Source organism: Mus caroli, unplaced genomic scaffold (genome assembly GCF_978045245.1).
Source record: "Mus caroli unplaced genomic scaffold, Mus_caroli_1 scaffold_12, whole genome shotgun sequence".
Taxonomy (NCBI): Eukaryota; Metazoa; Chordata; class Mammalia; order Rodentia; family Muridae; genus Mus; species Mus caroli.
Genome location: NW_028227267.1, coordinates 37,675,454 through 37,698,028, shown reverse-complemented (window position 1 = coordinate 37,698,028; position 22,575 = coordinate 37,675,454). Strand labels below are relative to the sequence as shown.

At 42.6% G+C, this 22,575-nt stretch overlaps 1 long non-coding RNA gene and 1 pseudogene across 1 annotated transcript in view; both read left to right on the top strand.

Moving 5' to 3' along the window:
• The window catches only part of LOC147001772 (uncharacterized), a 109,035-nt gene that overhangs the window by 27,870 nt on the left and 58,590 nt on the right, over positions 1–22,575 (top strand). The gene's annotated exons all lie outside the window — the stretch shown is intronic.
• Positions 8,387–12,674, top strand: LOC147001775 (uncharacterized; annotated as a pseudogene).

Sequence of the window (22,575 nt, the reverse complement as noted above, 5' to 3'; positions counted from 1 at the left end):
CTTCCTATTTTTCTGGGATCATACCTTTGGACACCTAGTCAGTTAGGCAATGACAAAGGGAGCCTCTAATGGAAGGAACTGTTTTCTTTGGGAAAAGACTGAAACAGTGAAGGAGAGGCTAGTCCAATACCACCATGTGATCCTTTGCTGGCAGACAAGCCTACTCTACATACCTTTTGGAACTTGCTAAGACAGATTGGATAATATGCCAAGAACCCTGATTCTGAGTCTGTGTTTATGAGGGGAAAGCTTATCACTGACTGAGCTGTCTATATGCTTTGCTCATTATGTACCTATCCCATTCAAGACTTGTTTTTTATGACTCCAAAATATCCTGGAAGATTTTTATAATAGCATTACCAAGGAAACAACACTAAACTGGTTACTGAGGTATACTGTGCTTGTGTTGTGTGAACACAAATAATTAGCATATTTGACAGAGTGCTCTACAATAGTCTCAGATGTACAGGTGTGTTGTTATGTTCCTTCATGACCATCACTTTTTAAATTCAGTTCCTAGTGTTAGAAATATTTTCAGTTAACACATTCTTGCTGATTATAGGACCCATGCAGTGCCTGTGGATTTCATGTGATATGTTTTCTCTGGTTATTTCCAGATATAGGGGTTGATGAGTGGTACCCTGTCAGGATCCTGCACTAGAGAAATAATCATAATCTTCGCTTAATTCTAGGCAGGTTCCCCATATGGCATCCACATGATTTTCTAGGTTGTTCACATCTCTCTTGAACTCAGATTTGGGCATTCCTACAATGTTAGTATTCAATATATTATACCTGGACTATTGGAGTAATATAGTGTTTTTCTTTTAAACTCCAGTACAATGTGTAGTTCACAGCTCAGTTTCTAGCAGTTTTTAAAAGCTGAGAAATAATTCCAAGTCCAGGTGCTCTATGACACTTGAGGATGCAGGGAATGACCTCAGCCAATGATGGGGATGCAGGGAATGACATCAGCCAATGAAGGGGATGCAGGGAATGACATCAGCCAATGATGGGGATGCAGGGAATGACATCAGCCAATGATGGGGATGCAGGGAATGACCTCAGCTAACGATAGGTCATAATATATTATCCAGCTTAATAGATCTAGTGTGGGATGGAGAGCTGAATTGACAAATCCTAATCAGGCCGTTGTTCCTTCCTACACTTGATGTGAAATACTCCAGCAGAACCTGGAACATGGAACAGACTAGGACAAGGTCTCCTTTGAAGATAACTTCTATAGGGGCATCTCTGCGTGTGCAAAACAAATATTTCATCTCATCTCCAGTAATCATGGCTATCATCTGTTGCATTTTCTTCCTTTACTTTTGTTTCCTTGCAATGAATAGCTGTTAATTTCATCTGGGTTCTGGCTCAGCAAGAGTGAGCATGTAGAGGGATTCAGACATGTGCTGAGACACATCAAGAGCTGCTGGGAAAACAGGAAGATTCTGAGAGTGTAAATTTTTCTTGTCCTGATAGGTCATCAAGGAAAATTAAAAAATCATTCTACAAAATCGCAAAGTCTTTGAGCCAAAGTCTGTAACATGTTTTCTGCTTAGTGTTGGGTGTCCTTATTCTTCAAACCCATATTCCAAAAAAGGAGACCTACTTAATTTTCTCTTGTAAAGATTGTTATCAGAAGTAACTTATTTTCTACTGTGTTGCCAAGGACAGTCATGGGCTGTAAGTCTGTGCAGCAAAATAACAGCCAAAGAAGGCTCTTTACCACAATTCTTGTTTTTAGATTTTGGTTTGAGCTTTGATTGCTTTTGTTATTTGGTTTTCTTTTGTTTCATTAGAAGTTTTTTTGTTTGTTTCTTTGCTGTTGTTTGTTTTGTAATTGATTTAATATTTTGATAAGGCTATACACTGTACATATTGACTGCCCACTTTTAGTTTCTATTGAGTAAATTGGATATATTCTAAGAATAAAACAGTGATCTCCAACTCTTCACTCTTAAGAAACTTCTTTATTCAGATGTGGTATCATCCTACTGAAATCTCACACCTATCAGACACAGATGGATATACTTAAGGGGCTTGGGTTCCATAATGACTTCCCAGCCAGATTGAGCTACAAAAGGAATAGATTGTACATTCAGTGTGTCTAGTGTGTCCAACTCTGTGAATTCCAACTACAAGATGGAAAAATTATCCATGCTGTATCCTTGCATGTCAAATATTTATCTGCTGCTAAAATACTGTGGATGATAGTGTTGAACAAATTAATGGGAAATATATCAGTATTTCTGAAATGTCTTTCAGGAAATAAAAACATATTCTAAGGGAATATAAAAGCTGTCAGAAAACACAGATATGTATGCTTCTGCTTTCCTTCAAATGTTCTACCAGTGGTAACTACTACTAGAGATATTCATATTTAGGACCTTTCGAGTAGGGATTTATCATTTTTTTGGTTATTTTGTTGTTTTTCTTTGTTATGAGAGTGAATTTTGTGCTTGACAATACATTTGGTTCCTTTTTGCCTTTTTAACACAAACACAGTGTGTAGTTCAGTATTCAGTATACAAATGTTTTTAAAAGCTGAGACAAAATCCAGGCCCATATGCTCTATGAGTTTTCTCCTTCTTCACCCCCCCCCGTGGTGATTCTGCTTGTTATTTGGAATTATTTTATATTTATGCATGATTTGCCTTTTGTAGGTCTGTGCAACTTTTGCATGCCATTCCAAAAGGCCAGAAGAAGTTATTGGGTTTCACCTGGAACTAAAATGGCAAAGGACAGTTAGATGACATGTGGGTATTTTGAGAAACATATTCTCAAATGAAGAGCTATCTCTCCATCCCCTGATATGCACTTTTGTCCTTCTTTGTGTGCTATATTAGTGGAATGGATCATACCTATAGAAAGTGGTTCTTGAGATATGTTTACTTTGTTGTAAAAAAGTAGAAGCACCCATTTCCTTTCAGAGCCAAAGCAGTTTAGAATGTGATTTGAAGTTTCTCTTGTGATAAGAGAAGCAGGTTTTGGGAGCAGCAACACCAGGTAACAGGGACAAATCATAGTGCAGAGCCCATCACTGACACTACCACAGGAAATTGGGCAATGCAGAGAATACTTGCATAAGATAATGGAGCTGGTGCCAAGTTAAAATCCTGCAATTGCAGTGGCTTGGAAAATGAGAAAGAGCCTTCCCAGATGGTGCCTGAATGGAGTCCTCCATTTCTTTATAATAGGAAACATGGTATCCATTTGAGTAGCTGGTGTGTACTGGAGATCCAACCCCTGCTTTGCATGTTAGGGCTCTCATGGGAAATCCTCTACCAAAGCACTGAATGGGTCAGAGGTACTTAACCCTTAACTGAGTACTTCTCCTAGCTTTCTGATTCTGTACATTGCACACAATAATCCTTGTAAGAGTCCCAGTGTTTTGACTTAGTTTGACTGACATATAGCATATGACATATTTCATACTTTATTATTCAGGACTACTCTCAAATGTTGTGTGAAACTAATTTCAGAACATCAATAACTTTTACATTTCTCAGGTCCAAATATTGTCTCTATTTCATTTTCTAATAATTTCTTCAAAATGTCTTTGAAAGTTATGCATTAATCTAGAACTACCATTACTCAGTTATTATTACATTGTTTCCAAGATGAGAACACACAGCATACACCTGGGACATTTTGATCTGTGGTGTACTGAGCGCTTATATCTCAATTTTTTCATAGTTTAAGAATCATTACATCAAGAAACATCGAGTTTCACAGACTACACTAGGGAAGAAGAAAAAAGAAACAGGAAATTCAGATATAATAGAATAATTATATACATCTAGGCCAGCTGAAAAGCAGTTATGAATTCTATACAGTGATTGTATAGGACTAAGGTTAAGATAAAGCGGAATTACATTTTAGTATGAAGAGCTTCCACAGGCAATTGAGATGTTTCTATCTCAGCCTACAACAGGCAGGCCCTTATTTCAAATGGCAGGTACCCAGGAGGAATGTGTCTCCTGCTTCTCAAGACCACAGACACCATCCTTTTTTACAAGTAGCTGCTGCAGGCTGCTGAGAGGTTTCCATTGAGACCTGTTGTGTGCAGTCCCTCTAATTGCATGCTATCTCCATCACCCTTTAAATGTAAAAATGCAGAGACCCACAGGCAAACATTAGGCTGTGGTCTGAGATTCATGTGGAAGTGTTGGTGGAAGTGTTGTAGTAGCCAGAAGGGTTAGGAAGCCACAAGAGGACCTACAGAGTCAACTAATATGAACCCTTAGGGGTTCACAGAGACTGAACCATGAGCCAACACCATGTAGGGGTTTGAACTAGGACCCTTTCATAAATGAAACAGATATGTAGCTTGGTCTTCATGTGGGCGACTAATAACTGGAGTGGTTGCTGCCTCGGATTTAGACTCTGTTACCTGCCTTTAGATCTCTTTTCCCTAGCTGGGCTGCCCTGTCTGGGCTCAGTGAGAGAGGATGCACTTATTCCTGATGCAACTTGATGTGCCCGGTGAGTTGTTACAGGGGAAAAAAGGAGGGTCACTTACTCTGGGGAGAAGGGGATAGGGAATTGTGTGTGGGGGGGATTGGGACATTGATTATGACTAGGAAGAGAAGGAGGGACTGTGATCAGATGGAAATAAATAAATAATTCAACGAAAAAATGTACACCCACTGGCTCTTGGAGACTTTCTGTTCAAGTATGTCTTTGATCATTTTCTTCATGATCTTCTCTCCCTTCCCCTCCAGGCAATGCTCTACTCCTTCCCTATCACCTTCTTTTTTGATACAAAGTTTCAGTAGAAACAATTTAAACTCATCTGGACTTGCTTCCAAACAAATGACTCAGACTATGCTTACATCATTTGACTCTGACAATTACTGTGAGGTGGTGGTGCACACTTTTACTCCCAGCACTTGCAAGGCAGAGGCAGGATTTCTGAGTTTGAGGCCAACCTGATCTACAAAGTGAGTTCCAGGACAGCCAGGGATATTCAGAGAAACCCCGTGTTAAAAAAACAAAAACAGAGACAATTACTGTGGGTTTGGTGACCCCTAATCTGCTTTTCTACCAGCTCACCTGGCTACCTCCCCAGTGGTGCACCCCAAATACTTGCTGTTTCTCCTCCATATGCACACAGGGTACCTCTCCTCCATGGTACCTTTTCTCTTTTCTTCTAATTTCTCCTCTTATCTTTCAGTTCTCCACCCACAACCAGATAACTAAAAACTCACATATGTCTACTGCCTCCATTAAATACCAGTAGTCAGTTTTATTTAACCAATGGTTTTAAATTAAGCAACAATATTTGCACAACAAAATCATTTGATAGGAGAATTCTCTCCTAGTTCCAGACCTTCCTAGGAACAGAATTTAGCATTACAATACATAGCAACAGATGGGAACTCAATGAAGTTCTTAGAGTAATAAAGGTGACTTAAAATTTCTTATATAGTCAAGGATGCTCCTGAACTGATTCTGACCTCCTCTCCCAAGTGCTGGGATTACAAGCAATGTTGTGAGATGTCAGTAACTTCATTTTCAAGGGATATAAGGCCTTCTTCTGTGTCTCCTGACACCATGTACCCACATCATGAATGGAAATACATGGTGCCAAAAAACCCATCCAAATGTGGGCCCTGCATCTTACTATATATGAACTGGTGGGAGTATTTCCTTATAATAACTATGTTTAGCACTCTTCTGTTAGGCTAGGCAGAATCCCCAAAGCAGATAATTCATTAGTCCTCTGGATGCACTTGCCTTGGAGCTAAAAGAAGGCCTGGGTTCCACAATTTATCTGTGAATATTTGCATTATCCCTTCCTACAAGTACAAAGTCCCCTTAACTGGTAAGCCTAAAACCTCCAAACCTCAGAAACTTATTTGACTTGATCCCGTATAAAAAACATAATCTCCACAAACTGTTTAGACTGCATTGATTTCATAGCATTCTGTCTGCCTGTACCTTTCCTGGCATTAAAGGCAAGTGCCACCATACTAGGTTAGATTGTTATGTCTTGTAAGATTGAACTAGATCATTGGGCCATTGTAAAGTGATCTTCTGGTACACATAACAGGAAAGTAGGACCACATCCCTGTCATGTGAGTGTCCACGGAACAAGGTGGTACATGATTAATCTATGTGGGCTGAAAAGAGAAGGAGAATGTTCTTCAGAGCAATGAACTACAGCAATGGCTATTTCTTCTTAACCTTGAGCCAACTCCACTGTGTATATTCAGAAGAGAAAGCAATTGTCTCAGCAGCAAATTCACAAGACAGTGACTTTCATCACTCTCCTTATGCTGTCTAGACCACAGATCCAAAGACCTTCTAGTAGTGGGAACACCTTCTACCTGGAAAACTGTCAGACACTCTGTACTAGGCCTCTGCCTGCACCTCACATTCCACTGTCTACTCCCAGGTCAATTTAATCGTTTCAAAGCCTACTGTTGTAAGCCTGGGCATATGCTTCCATCTTTGGGTCCTTTGTACTTTGCTAATGGTGTCTGCTTAAACCTAGGAGTGCTAGCACTGTTAATCATTTCACTCTGTGTCACTGATAACTGTTATTTTGTCAGAGCAAGATATTAGCATATGGCAGTACAGGCGACCCGGAGCAGCTGTGCATCATCCAGGCAAATCATCCTCACTCAAGCTGACTCTGACATCTAGTGAGGCTTCAACAGTCACAGGGATTAGTGCAAATTTCATCACAGTTTTTTTGTCTCTTTGAAGTAATCAGAGGTAGACAATAAAACAAAACTATAGCAACAAAGAAACAGCAGTGAAACAACAGCATCTACTACAGTTGGCCACACATGTATTGAAAACCATTTAGAGCACTTTGGAACACATGAGGTTCACACCTCAGTTACAAATTCCCTATATCCATAATCCCTAACCTGCATTTCAGTTGTTGGTCTGATGCTGGCCTCCTTGGTTTCTCTAACTAAAAAAGTACTGAATCTCTGAAATGGAGCACAGAGTCATATAATTACATGAGTGTATCAGATGGAGAGTTCTCAGTGTAAGTGAGCAGTGGGAAACTTTAGCTGATGAGACCTGGCACCCCCACCTACATGAAAGTCAGAGGACAATTTATGGAGTTTTTCTCTCCTATGATGTGGGTCACAGGGAAGGAACTCAGGTCTCTATGCTTGGTCACATTACCTTTATCCACTGAGCCATCTCATCAGCCAGTCATCACAGACACAGAATTTAATAATCTGTGTATTCCTATTTACATTCGGGGTTATAACACAACTATGAAAACTTTCCCCAGAGAATATATCTACTCAATTAAGGGCAATAATTGGAGTCTGGGAGGGATCTATGAGGAAGGTGGCAGACTTTAAAAGCCTCCATGGAGCCTCACAGTTTTTTTTTGTCTCCAACAAGTCTGAATGAGATGGGGTACTTTTTCCTTCTCTTTGACCTCCCAGTGCTATGATTGAACCTAATAAATGTCCATGCTCCCTGAGTTACATTCCAGCCCTGTAACTTTATTCATCTGTTACAACAGCTACAAGGCAAGTGGCAATTTGAGACTCTATAGTCAGTTTGGCTGCTACAAGATTGGTCCTTGAAAATGGCTGACAGAATGCTTTAAAGACTAGGAATATCTATCTGAAAGAGAAAAGGAAGTGTCTCAGTCCACTCTGCATACTTGGGACAGTTTAGTGGTTTAAATACTGATGTCAAGCTGTTATCTACCTGTATAAATAGCATTACTAGATATCAGGTAAGGTACCTGACAGGTAGCATTTACCAAAACAGCCAAGCACTACACTGAAGACTTACAAGTAAATAAGGCTCAGGACCCACCAGAGAATTAAAAGATGGACAAGAAAAGCCGTATCACGTGATAATGATTGGTTTCCTGTGTGTTTACAGATGTCCCTTTCTGTGTCACAGTCAGCTTAGAAAGAGAAGGTGTCCAAAGACAGTGAGCAACTTAACACATCCCTCAATCCTTCTCAGGCTTCTACTTAAAAGCCCTGGTTTGACAGCATCAGGTTGGGGATCCAGGGGATTAATTCCTTCACACATTAAGTCTCTGACTCACAGTCTCAGAAATGAGATCTGTTCCAGGAGACCTTCACAAGCATGAAGCATCCACTGGAAGAAGTACTTCCTTAATAAACTCTGAGATCTAGTGTGGTTAAGATCAATATTAGCCATCGCTCTCCCTTCCTAGCCTTGCACAGACATGCTCTCCACCATTGGCATGTGACCTCTATTTCAGGATCCATCCATGCAGGATAGTTTGAAGTTTCATCCCAACACTGGTTAGCTGGCCTTAAATTTTTATTCCTTCGTCCACTTCTACTCACTGAGGAACTTCTCAATTCTGCATTTCATCGATTAGGCATTTCATGCCTAGTCTGCAGTGTTATCCTACATGAGAGGTGACAGATCTGCTTCAACCTTGACCATTCTATGGCATTATATTGAACCCACAAGAGCTCTGAATGGGTGTCAGGTAACCTAGGAAAATTAGCATTCCATCTTCAAGCACCTGAACCTATAGGTCTCCATAAACTTCTATCTTTGATTTTGGATGATCTTGTTCATTTGAAAACCACACAATCTTGAAGGACAAAGAAGAAATATAGTGTAGATACAGGAAAGAAGTCTCCTCCATTAAGAGCATTTGTCTATCCAACAGAGGACCCAGAGGGCAGCTAACAATCCTATTAATGCTTCTCTGGGTTGAACATAATGCCCTCTTCTGGCTTCTGGAGGAATTGCATGCATTTGGTGCACAGATGTGGTCCTGGTGGGATTTCTAGAACCCCCTCTGGGCACCCGTGGGGTCCTGCCCCGTGCGCCTGGCTCACTTGCTTTTTGCCGGTTTTCTGGTACCAGGTGAGGGTTGCAGCAGGCAAAACATACTTATAATAAAAAAAAATAGCAACGCTCCAAATTCAAACAAATAAAACCCAAAAGGCTCCAAATGTGTAGTCACATTAATATTACCTTAAAAGAAAGCCATGTCTCAACATGTCTGGGAAATCTCAACATGGGTAGTTGGAAAGTCTTTTTCTGGAAAGTCAGTATTTCTGCTTTACAGTTATCACCAATGCTGTATTTCAAGGAAATGTGAGGTAGATAGCTCTGGGTTTCCTGATTTCTTATGAACCCCAAATTAATATTTATTTCCTAAGAAGCTTTAGAGCTTTAGAGTTGTGACTCTCAGAAGTAGTGACACAAGCGCTGCCCCTTCTCACACCTGGGCGACCTATGTTTACTGCCCCCCACCCCCACCATCATAAGGCGGTTGCTTGTGCACGGGTTGAAAACTTAAGGACCAGTCCCAGTTAGCTAGAAAAGTCCCGAAGTTACTTTTTCAGGACAGGATGGGTGAAAGTGTGATGGACCTGCCTTTCCTACACCCTTGGGATCTTAGTGTGTGTGCGGGGGTGGAGGTGGGTGTGGGGGGCACGACTCTTCTCCCCTTCCAGGACCCCTCACTCTCCCACCTCTAGTAGCCCCAGCCCTCCCCTACCAGATGGTCTGTCCTCATTGAGTATCCACCAGGGAGGTCCTCCCAGTCGGAGACAGAATTTCGTCTCCCACTAAGCTTGCCATACTCCAAAGTCCATTTGTGAGAGCGAGTCCCTTTCTAATGTCTGCCTGTAGAAAAACTGAAAGTAGAAAGAAAGGAAGCAATCTCCAAGCAGATGTCTGACCACCCCTACTCGCGAAGTCACTACTCACAGCATTGGGTTACAGGGTCCTAGGAGCCCCAACTCCATTCTGCAGCCCCAAAAGGGTGAACAGCTGGTGCTTTCACTCCAACTTCCGAATTCCCCCAGGTCACTCCGTACCCCGCAGGATTAGGACCCCATAGTCAGGGAGGGCAGCGGAGAACAATGATATAGGTATAAATATTGAGCCTGGCTCCTCCCCTCCCCCGCGCTCCAGACACACTCTGGGCTGCTAGGCACGCCCCATCTGGTCCTACTGCTTCGCTCGGTGCTTATCCCTGAGGGGCCCCAGCAATCTTTTACTGCAGGAGCCCTGCTGGGGAAGAAAAGTAACTTTTTGTTTGTTTGTTTGTTTTTGTTTTTTGTTTTGTTTTTGTTTGTTTGTTTTGTTATTTTTCTGAGAAACCCAGCCTGATTAGACAGCCAGGGCGGGGCGGGGGGGGGGGAGCTGGTGGAACCCGGTGGAAGTCTCCCAGGCAGTCTGATCACACTTTCTCCTTGTCCTCCTGTCTCCTCCTCCTAGGTGCAGAGATTGTGGGCAGACTCTGTAATCACTGAGGAGGGGGAAGAGGAGGGGTCGGAGCTCTCCTGCAGTGATGGCACGGGGCGCCCTTATGACTTGGCTAGGTGGAGTTTCATGGAGGCTGCACCAGAGGTCCTTCCTTCTAGCCTGGCGGCCTCAAGTCCAACTCCTTACCTCCCCGAGGCCTGTAAGGCAGCAACTGCGCACCCCGGTTCCACTGTGCCCCACCTGCAGCCTGCGGCCAGCATGGAGAAGGACAGCCTGAGCCGCGCCTATCAGCAGTATGAGTGCATGACAGAGATCTGCTAAGGCGCCTATGGTAAGGTGTTCAAGGCCCGCGACCTGAAGAAAGGTGGCCACTTCTTGAATCTGAAGTACATGTGAGGGCAGACAAGTGAGGAGGGCATGCGGCTGTCCACCATCCGCGAGGTGGCGGTGCTGAGGCACCTGGAGAATTCAAGCATCCCAGTGTGGTCAGGTGAGCTGAGAGCCCTGGCCATGGGGTCCAGGAAGGTGCTGGGCAAGGGGCAGCTGGTGGCCCAACTAAAGTTAAGAGTTGAGTTTCCCCAGATAAAACCGGTGACCCTGCTAGACAGTGCAGAAAAGTTGACCTGCGGTGGCTTCCAGGCAGCCAAGCTATTCTGAAGAGCTTTCTTTCTTCCTGCTCCAAGGGGTCCAGGGATATTGGGTGTCTTTTAGGGACAAAACCAGACAACCCCAGAAATGTCCCTCCAGCCCTTAATTAACTTTTCCCGTCCGTGGGGGGAATTTTTGAGAGACAGAGTGAGATAGTTATCCAGCTTGCAGATAATAGAAGGAAACTTTAAGGGTGGAGCATAATGTAAATAAAGTTTAAGAAAATGCAGAAATGTGCAAAAATGTGTTGGCCAATCACACCCACAGTGGTGCCTTTTTTATATAGTTGTAAATTGGCTTCTGATAGTCTTAGAAGTTCAGAAGTTTAGAGTCTGACACCTAGTGTTAAACATTGTTTGAAAAATGTCTTTCAAGGCTGGGTACTGGGAACACTGAACCAGGAAGATCCAGAGTTCAAGACCCTCCTGAGCTACAAAAGACCCTGTCTGAGGAAAGAAAGGGAGGGGGAGTAGGTAGTAGGGTGGAGGGCGATTGCATCTCAAAAGGTTTTCTGATTGTATCATTTAGTATCTGTGGACTAGTATGATCTGACTTAGAATGCCTCTCTCACAGAGGTTAAATGTGAGTCTGTGCTTTAGATTCTAAAGCCTCTGTTTTCCCTGGAAGAGTTGTGCAGGTGGGGGTGTTCCTAGCCCACTCTCCTGTGATTGAAGAGAATGGTGTTTTCTTGAAGACTCTGGGATTTCCCTATTGTGCCTTTTCTCATTCTCTTTTTAAACACATGCATAGCTGGAAGTTAAAAGGGAAAGCTCAGACTTTTCTACAAATTAGGTGATGAGTTAACATTCTCAGCTCTTCTTTTTAGAGGGATGATCTTGGAGTCTTCATCCTGTCTTCTCATTCCTGTAGGGATTCCTTACAACAAATATGTGCCTACTGTATGCCCTGGTGCGTCCCAGGCTTGATGAGCCAATAGTGTTCTGCACACAGATTTGCTCTAGTTTTATGGTTCATAATCTTGAATTCTGGAGCCTTTGTCAGAATAAGACTGTACGGCCAGAGTGTTCCTATTCCACAGGTGATTTCTGTTTGTCATCCTTATAGACCTGTGATGGGACATCTGTTTGTAGACAAGGAATTGTCAATCCTTGGTTCTATTGCTTACATAAATTCTCAAAGGACATAATCAGTATCCTCAGGTGAAAGCCTTTATAACATACACCAGGAGTTTCCAGTGTGCATCTAAGGTGAGCACAGAGGTCATGTGCTGTGCTGCTCAAAGTGAGGCTCCCTGGCATCTTCATTATTATTGCCTGGAAACTGTGTCAAGCAAAATCTCAGGCCCCAGCATACTACACAGTCACTCTAGATTTTAAGTGGAACATACACACACACACAAACACACACACACACCACATAACTAAACACAATCAGAATTCCAAATAAACACACATTATCTAAGAGTATAATGAACAAAATTTGAGAAAAGCATTGATGAACTACAGCCAATCCAGTCATCGTGAGAGGCAGTATGTGCGACCAGGCTCCTCCACCTGTTGACTGGACTAGTTGGACCCAACTTACCTCCATGTAAACTGCAATCATGATTGGTCATAAACAGAGAGGACCTTGTATCTCCCACAAACCAACACCTTTATAGGATTTTTACAATGCAGAATTAGGGCTCACACACTACTACCCTTATCCCCAGACTGAGATTCATACCACAGGCTCTAATTTCCTTTTGGAGGAATCAAAAGTGCCTAAGACCCATATCACTCCTATCTGAACTTGAAGTTCTGTGTCGAAATTCCAATCAGCAAAATGAATTTGGATATGTGGACCTCCTGGTGTTGTAGCCTCCTGTGATATGAGGGAATCTGCGGTTAACAGAGAGGGCCCAAGACAGTCAGCAAAGAACTGGGCATAATGACTCCCTGTTGTTCAAATCCTTGTTAGTGTAATTGAGTAGGATACCCTGGAGTTCGTCTCTCTCATTTTTGATCTTCTGGAGATCCCTTTTGAGCTTCTCCATCCTCTTCATTCTCTGCCCCTGCTTATTGATGGTGGAGGTTTGTGGTGATGCCTTTCCAACAGTTGATAAACACTAGTAAACTTGTAGAGATAATAGGGCACGGAATGGAGACACCATGCTTTGTTGCACACAGAAGTCTGAGGAAGAGGAAAATCTAGAGTCACAGAGAATCCCTGAAAGAGCAGGAAAGCTATCTTCAGGCTGGGCTCCTTAGCTAGATCCCTGTTCCCAGAAACCATCATTAAGCATATTCCTCCCTCCCTATTGCAATTCCCCTAGGCCTGAAATGCATAAGCTCTCCCATGCAAGAATAATTGGAGGTCATTGTCAGCTCTTATCTGACAATGCAGTCTGTTCTACTTAGCATAAAAAAGTTTGACCATAAACATTAACACCTAACATCTCCCATAAGCCAACACCTGTCCATGCTTCTTAAAATGCATGATGAGAGCTCCCACATTACTACACTAACCTCAGACTGTGAATCAGTCCACATCTTGTGTGTTCAATGCCAGAGTGTCAGAGACCTTGATTCATGAGCAGGGGAATATCCCACTCTGTACTTGCCATCACATCCTCATATAACCTACTGGAAACTCTAACAGGATGAAGTGCTTCAACACTCTATCCTGAGAGCAACACTCTGTTATCCTCACAGAGCTTCCTCTGGGCATATTTTTGCCACTTGGGATGATATTAAAATTTCTTAACAAAGCAAGTGAAGGTTTCCCAATTCCTGGCTCTTGGCAAACTAATCATCATAAATTCTTGTTTCTGGGTCTGCGATTGAAGAATTTTGAGGATCCAAATCATAAGCCCTATTCCTGAAAGGACCAGCTCAAGCCCACATCCTCAATGTAGCTCCCCAACCTTTGCGCAGGAAATATTGTGCCTTCTCCAGGACCATTTCTTTCTTCCCACTTCCCAAGATGACAGAAGGCTGGCCTCATTCCTCCAAAGTCTGGTCTCTGTGTGTATTGTATTTTCCCTCCAAAATAGCGTGAGCTGCATGGACAACATGTTTGCCTGTGAAACCAATTGGTTCTGAAGGAATACACTACAGGCCTTTGGTGTCACCACAACAATGGTGACATCACAGAAGAGTCAAGGGTTCTCCTGGATACAAGAGATTGTCCAGGGATGTGACTACTGATGATGTCACTGGGAACTACCATGGTGCACTGGTTTACCAGCTTGCCCCATTTAGACCCGTTTCTGAGGTGCCTGTAAAATTTGATATTCCCCCTGTACCTGAGATTCCCTATTGCCATGAACAAGGGAGTTTTAATTAGAAAAAAAAGTGGGATTCTCTCTTTTGACCCAGGGGTTCCCTTTGTCACCTTCTCCTTCCAAAGCTGGAGAGTTCTCTCTGCTTCACTACATGTCAAGTGCTTAGGATGGGGAGAGATTCATAGGGCCTAAACATGGATAGCTCATCTTCGTTAAGGCCTAGAGCTCTAGGATCCTTGCATGTGGTAGATTGTTCTCCAATGTAAATCTACTTCTGGTGTCCATTCATATAACATATAGTCCAATTCCCCAGGTTGCTCTGGTTTTCAGAGGACAAAATCATTCTCCTGCACATTTAATTTTCTGCATGTTGGGTTATGTTTTTTAGTGGGCACATACCTTGAGAGGAGTCATTGTTTCAATATATTGAGATATGTGCTTTCAAAAAAGCTCTGTTTTAAGATCAGATTTTTTTTCAATGAAATTTCCTTGTACTTGGCAATAGAGGAACTCAGATACAGGGGGAATATCAAATTGTAAAGTTTATGTCCCTTCTTCAAAAGCTAAAATCCCACATTCTCTCTTCATCCAAAAGAACAAGACAAAGTAGGCATCTGTGAGCAAAGGTCAACAGGGGTCTTGGATTGCTGCTCTGTAGTCCCATTAGCTCTCCCTTCTCCAATATTTACCTTCTGATGTTCCCAGTTCCAAGTCTGAGGCTGTTGGGCATTGAATTATGATCCCATAGTCGACTACAAGATACGTAATACTCAATATGGTGGATAGGCAATGGAAAGGGCTCAGGTCTGTGGAAACCTCAATTTTAATGGGTCCATAATTTCAGGATGGTCTCTGTTTGGCATTGTCATCTCTGGCTTCTAGCTTTTCGACATGGGCCTTCTGAATGCATGGTAAAATGCCACCTAACCTCTCAGGTGTAAGAGTGGAAAAATCATGTAAGTGTTTTTCAAATTGATTGTGTTGTCTTTAGCTACCCTTTTCAGCCAAGTAGTATCACTACAACAAGGCTCAGAGGTGGCTAGGATGATGGTGGAAAAGTCAGAAGTCCACTATGTCTCTCAAAGAGTTGATGAATAGCCTTTATGGAAACAGGAGGACCTGGACAATGAAAAAGAAATACTTATAGTTTGGTTAACTGATTATCTTTGATATTGGGAAGCAATGGGGGAGGCATTCTAAACAAATACTATAGGGATGGATTCCTACATGCATTGGGTACAAAAGGCCAAAGTAAGAAGGAGGCCCATCCATCCTTCCAGGAAATCTCCTGAGAGTTAAGCACCGTTTCCATTAGTGAACTATTCTTCATTTGAATGTGAGCAGAACTCTGAGGTCTGCATATACAATGAAGTTTCTCAGCTATTCAGAAATCATCCACTGTTACTTGACAAGTTTTGGCTATGAGTTCTCTGCTATAATCTGACACAATTCCAAGCAAGTGGTAAAATTGTTGGTCCAGCACCTGGAATAGATTTTGAGCTACTCTTTGAGACCTTTGAGACTAGTGGATAAAACTTATACCTATCCAAATAAGGTATCACTAAAAAGAAGCATGGACTCTTATCCTCCCCTAGCAGGCCACATATCACTGAAGTCAGTTTCTCACAATTGACCATAGTTTGGCCCCTCGTATGTGCCCACTTCTGGGATAAGTGTCTGTCTTTACATTTATTTTACTATAAATCTGACATATTGCTTAGATAAATCGGGCCAGGCTGTCATGTCTAGTTATAACATACCTTTTTCTGGGCAACTCAGAAAGTATACTGGACCTCTGTCTGGTACCCTGGTGAAAGTTACTTTCCAGAACCCTGCCAATATTTCCTGGCAGAATGATCTTCCCTCTGGCTTCCACCACCATTCGTTTGGTTCTTCTACCCTTTGGATATTTTTATATTCCCTATGTCCCCTTGGTTGTATATGGATTCTCAGGCAGCAGTGATGCACTTTATGTCACCAGAATGTCAGTAGGCCTCACTGGTTTTTGGGCCGATTTTTGGGTAGCCAAGTCAATTCCCTGGTGACTCGTGGCCTCAAGGGTGTTTTAAAGTTGATGTCCTAAGCATTGAAACCAAGAAACTCCTAGAGGAAGGCAAAGAGTTTCCAGGAGAGGCAAGAACTCCTCTTTGTTTTTAATGTTCTTTCTGCCAGCAGTGACGAGCCCTCCTTCTTGATAGATCAGAACATTCACATGTGCAGAATCTAAGGCATAGTGACATTCCTGGTATGAGATAACAGGTCTTCTTTTTCACCATATATTTGGTCTATAAGTCTGGGGTCCAAATCATTTCAGTTGCAATTTCTGCTGAAGCCCCTGTGTCTCTGAATCCATGTTTAAAGATGGTGCTCCCAACCATGCCTCATTGCCTCAGAATGCCAAGCATTGCCTCAGAACTGAAAGATTTCATGGGATGTGGGGATATTCATTAGGTTTAGGTAGACAGATTTTTCTTTCTTTCTTTCTTTCTTTCTTTCTTTCTTTCTTTCTTTCTTTCTTTCTTTCTTTCTTTCTTTCTTTCTTTCTTCCTTCTTCCTTCCTTCCTTCCTTCCTTTCTTTCGTTCTTTCTTTTGTTCATTTGTTCTTTCTTTCTTTCTTTCTTACTTTCTTTCTTTCTTTCTTTCTTTTAATTTCTTATTAGAGATTTTCCTCATTTACATTTCAAATGCTATCCCAAAAGTTCCCTATACCCTCCTCCCACCCTGTTCCCCAACCCACACACTTCCACCTCCTGGCTCTGGCATTCTCCTGTGCTGGGGCATATAATCTTCCCAAGACCAAGGGCCTCTCCTGCCAATGATGGGCAACTAGGCCATCTTCTGCTACATATGCAGCTAGAGACATGAGCTCTGGGGGTATTGGTTAGTTCATATTGGCTGCAGACCTGTTCAGCTCCACAGGTACTTTCTTTAGCTCCTCCATTGGGGGCTAAGTCTTCCATCCAAGAGATGTCTGTGAGCATCCACTTCTGTATTTGCCAGGCACTGGCATAGCTTCACAAGAGACAGCTATATCAGGGTCTTGTCAGCAAAATCTTGCTGGCATAAGCAATAATGTCTGGGTTTGGTGGTTGTTTATGGAATAGATCCCCAGGTGGGACAGTCTCTGTGTGACCTTCCTTCTGTCTCAGATCCAAACTTTGTCTCTGTAAGTCCTTCTATGGGAACATGAGTTACAGAGACAGATCTCTTTCATCACATTTCTTTCCTCAGACAATTACTGAAGAGTTTCTGTGTGTCAGCATCTGGCAAGAATGTAGCAGGACTGATGACAGTGGGGTTTTCTATCTAGATTCCAAGGATAGTCCAAGAAAAGGACCTGCCACTTTTTCAAACATGCCTTGATCAGCCAGGGTTCTGGTTTTCCTTTGAGAAGAACCTTCACTGCATGGGGTGATGTAAGTATAAGATGCTGACCCAGAGTTAACGTCTCTGCTTCTCTTGCTAAAATAGTAGTAGCCAACATAGCTCTTTTTTTATTAGATATTTTCTTTATTTACATTTCAAATGCTATCCCAAAAGTTCCCTGTCCCCTCCCCCCGCTCAGCTCCTCTACCCACCCACTCCCACTTCTTGGCCCTGGTGTTCCCCTGTACTGGGACACATAAAGTGTGCAATACCAAGGGGCCTCTCTTCCCAATGATGGCCGACTAGGCCATCTTCTGCTACATATGTAGCTAGAGACACGAGCTCTGGGGGTACTGGTTAGTTCATATTGTTGTTCCACCTATCGGGTTGCAGACCACTTCAGCTCCTTGGGTACTTTCTCTAGCTCTGCCATTCGGGGCCCTGTGTTCCATCCAATAGCTGACTATGAGCATCCATGTCTGTATTTGACAGGCACTTGCAGAGCCTCACATGAGACTATAGGTATTTTGTTCCCTAAGTGGAACAACCTGAGGAGACAGAGTCCAGTAGCCTGGACAGGGCTGTTACACGGTGGTACAATGGGCCTAAAATACATAGTTTCACACTACTTGCAGTAAAACTTGTTTTATGGACCTGTAGATGAAAAGGCTTGGAGGCATCTGGAGTTGCTAGGGTTTTGAACTAAAGCCCCATCTTTAAGGTCCCAAACATGATTTGTGCAGACTCATTCCAGATTAGAGAGTCAATGCCCTCATTTTCACTTTTTTTGTTTTTGTTTTATTTTTTGTTTTTGTTTTGGTTGGGAGGATTCTAATGACTACTTCTGTTTCTGTAGAGGTTATGGGACTTTTTATATAGTTTACTTATCTTGATTTTAGTTTGGTATGTGGTATTGGGCTGGAGAGATGGGTCAGCAGTTGGGAGCTCTGGGTTTCTTCCAGAGGTCCTGAGTCCAATTTCCAGCAGCAGCATGGTGGTTCACAAAAATCTATCATGGGATCTGATGCCCTCTTCTGACACATGTGTGTATATGCAGCAGAGCACTCATACATTCCAAAATAAACCTTAAAATAAAATAATATCTTCCATTTCATCTACATTTTCCAGGTTGGTTGAGCATAGGTGTTTCTAGTCAGACAGGCTGAGTTTTTAAATTCCTCAGTTTCTGTTGTTATGTTTCCCTTTTCATTTCTGTTTTTCTTAATTTTGGTACTGTTTTTGTGCCCTTTAGTTAGTTTGGCTAACTGTTTTCTCAAAGAGCCAGCTCTGGGATTCTTTGATTCTTTGTATCTTGCTCTTTGTTTCTATTTGGTTGACTTCAGCCCTGAGTTTGAGTATTTTCTGACATTTACACCTCTTCAATGTGTTTGCTTCTTTTCATCCTAGAGAATTTAGGTGTGTTCTTAAGGTGCTGTTGACTCCTTATTAAGATGACTCCAAATTCTTTTTTTTTTTTCCCTATCGTCAATTTACTCTGTTTTTTAATTGGATATTTTATTTATTTGATTTTCAAATCTTATACTCTTTGCAGGTTTCCCCTCTGCAAACTCCCATGCCATCCCCCTTTATCATGCTTCTATGAGGGTTTTCCCTTGCTCCATTGCTTCAGCATGGCCGGTCCCAATGAGAACAGGCAGTCAATGGTTTTAAAGCATGTATTTTAGAAAGGCACAGAGAGGAAGAGAGTAAGGAAACAGGGAGGCTCGCTATGGCCATATGGATAGAAAGTAGAAGAGGATGGGGAAAGGAGGAGAAAGTGGGAAGCAAGAATAAGAGAGACATGAGAGTAAGAGGGTAAGAGGTTAAGAAAGGGAGAAGGGGGCAAATAACCCCTTTTAGAGTGCACAGATCTACCTGGCTGTTGCCAAGTAATTGTGGAGAGGAAACTAGATGTGGCCAGGTAATTGGCAGTGTGGAGACCATACAGAATACCAGGAGCTTGGGGCCTTGTCTATGTGACTGATGGGCACACACACCCCTGCAGGGGGACTGTGGGAGGCTGTGGCTGCAGTAGGAACCAGGGGCCCAGGAGATGTGGCTGAACACCTGCAGTCCCATGCAGGCAGAAGTCACCACCTACCAGGTCACCATGGTTCAAGGCCTGTGCTCTACTAGGGACCACCCTGTAGGTGCAAAGCTCACTGTCCCACAAATCAAGGCAAATTTTAGAGTGTAAAATGACACCATGACTCAAATGTTTGTGTTGGAGTCTGGGAATCGTCACACACACCACTCAGACACTGGTGCCTCTCATCAAACAGGAATGGTCTATCAAACACCATACCCCATGGCTGATGATAGATCAGGGAGTCCAGTCAGATGTGGGAGCAGACTGTCACCTTGTGTCAAGATCCAGTAGGGCTTTTTAAGCCTGAGATTACAAATATCTGTGTCAAGATTTTCACCCATCAGGATTTAGGGATGGGGGTTTCCTTAGGAACATGTCTTTGTTGTACACTCATCCTGTTCCCATTGGTTGGAGTATTCAACTGTGGCAAAGGACTTGCCTTGTCTAACCTTCATGTGTTAACTTGTCAACCACGATGGGATTTGTCTAACCTTCATGTGTTAACTTGTCAACCAGGATGGAATTTGTCTAACCTTCATGTCTTAACTTGCCAACCAGGATGACAGTTACCCATATACACGTCTCTTTGTACCAAGTAGGATGTCAGTTCCTAGGAAGGTCCTGGCAACTTAAACTTTACTTGACCCTGACTCAGAATGGAAGCTTTAATCTAAATAGATGCAGGTGTCTCTCTTATGATTGGGTCCATCCCAGGGGCAACTTATAAAAGCAAGTACCATAAGGATTTATACACAGGTGCAGGAAGTGCTGTTGTTGAGTGGTTGGTTCGGGATGAAGCTTATTGTGGGTACCTAGACAAAGCAGTTCTATTGAATTTTATCTTAATTTCAAGGGCACAGAACAGAAAAGAATATGTAATCAACTTGGCATTAGCAAGTTTCCTAATGACAGCAGAAGCAACAGGTGAGAAAGTTTCATTATAATATTAGTAACAGCACAAAATGACAGGCTATCCAGGAAACAGTTACCTAGGCCTTAACATTTTTACTTAGGTTTTAATGTTCCATCTTGGCCTTGCTATTTTACCTAGGTCTTAACAATTTGAATCCTGCTACTAAGGAATATGGAGATAAGGGTGAGGGTGAAGTGAAGCGGTGGATCAACCAGCAAAGGCCCTTGCTATGAATGTATGGCAACCTGAGTTTGATTCCTAGAACCCAAGTAACGGTTATTGGCCAACATCTGACCTATAAAATATAAGCAAACATAAGCAAAAAAGATTTTAATCCTGTTGGACGCTGTCGAAGATTTTGACAAAGATCAGTCATGTACTGGAAGGGCCATCAGAAGGGCATGCATGTCTCATGTGTCCCAAGGAAATATTCCAGCGCAGAGAAAAGCAAAGAAGACAGTATTGCAGATAGATCCCCATGAGAGTACTGATCCTTCCAAAGACAGATGATATAAAACCTATATGTACATCACTGTGCCATGAAAAAGGGGCAACAGAAACTGGCCATGGATCAATGTGGAGAGCACCTTTCCTCTCTAAGTCCTGCAGTTAAGAAAAATCATGGAATACATGATTCATTCCATCCAGAGAGGGATGTCACTCTGTAAATGGGAACTTGACTGTTCTTGGGTAGAGAGTTACCTACAGTAAAACAAGGATATCAGGGCTATGGTCTTCACAATGTTGCTGCCCTCATTCTTTACACATCTTGGAGCAATGCAGAGGACGTGCTCCTATCCCAGCGAGGACTGGGAGGTAGAATGTACTCTTTTGTCTCCTTGGGGCAGCTTCAAATATGTGTTAGTGTTTGTACACACCTTCTTGTACTAGATAGAATCCTTAGCAACTGGGGTTGAAACGATTACAGAGGAGTCAAATATGTTTTTCTAAAGGACACTGTCCAAGGTTTGGTCTCTTCTGGTCATTTAAGACTCACAGATTAACCTTTATTTACACATGTGATTATCTATATTCACAGCTCTAGGGATAAAATATTACCCAAACTCTGCTTGGAAGCCCCAAAGCCCATGTGGTATTGAAAGTATTAACCAAGCTCTTAAGTAGATCCTAGGAAAACGTTACCAAGAAATTGAAAGACCCACAAAGTTAGGACTCCCCCATGTTCTGACTCAGGAGAGGCGACACCCCAAATCACTCACCAGAAATGGCCTTGATGCAAACCGCAAGAGGATTTTTGTTTTATTCCAGGCAAGCTCTAGGCCCCACGGTCGCACACCACGCAGGGGTAGAGGACTGTGGACCCCGAGTAGCTGGAAAAGGAGGTATTTAAAGGAAAAAAAACACAGCCCAAGGGGGTAGGGAGGGCATTATTGGAAAATGTCAAAAACACTGATGAAAAAGTCCCAAGGGGGTACTAAAAATTACAAGGGGAAACTCCCTGCTTCTGAAGATTGTTCTCAAGATTTTAATCTAACTTTTGTGGACAGCCAGGTCCTGGAACAGGGTCACTGAACCAGCTAACCTACATTCTTGGTGCTAGGGGTCTGAATTTTTACTGGTCTTTCAAAACCTCTGATAAATGGCTGAATCTGTTCTTGTTGCCCCCAGGGGTGTTAGAATAGCTCCCCAAACTGACACCAAATATAGTCCTTGGTTGTTGTATGGCTTTTCCTCACATGAGTCCTGGGTTAGACTCTGAGGTCAATCAGATGATTCAGTACAATACACTACGAACTTGGGGCAAATCCAATAACCCTACAAGAGTATGGAAACAAAGTTGTACACACTCAGTCTGAATGGATCTGGCTTCTCCTGGTAAAATCCACAGAATAGTTGGATCCTCTGTGGAAGGGACCTTACCAGGTGGTTCTGAGAACTCCAATGACTGTCACATTGTTTGATGTTAATACCTGGGGTTATAGTTTCAAGCTAAAATCAGCGACCTCAAAGCAGAGATTCCACCTGAGGACATAGAGGAATAATCCCCCACCTATGATCCAAGGAAGGCTCTCCAACTTCTCTTAATGGATTAATGAATTGACTCAGTAAATGAAAGCACTGCTGATGTCCCAAGTTTGAGCTGCAGAGTCCATGTATTAGAAGAAG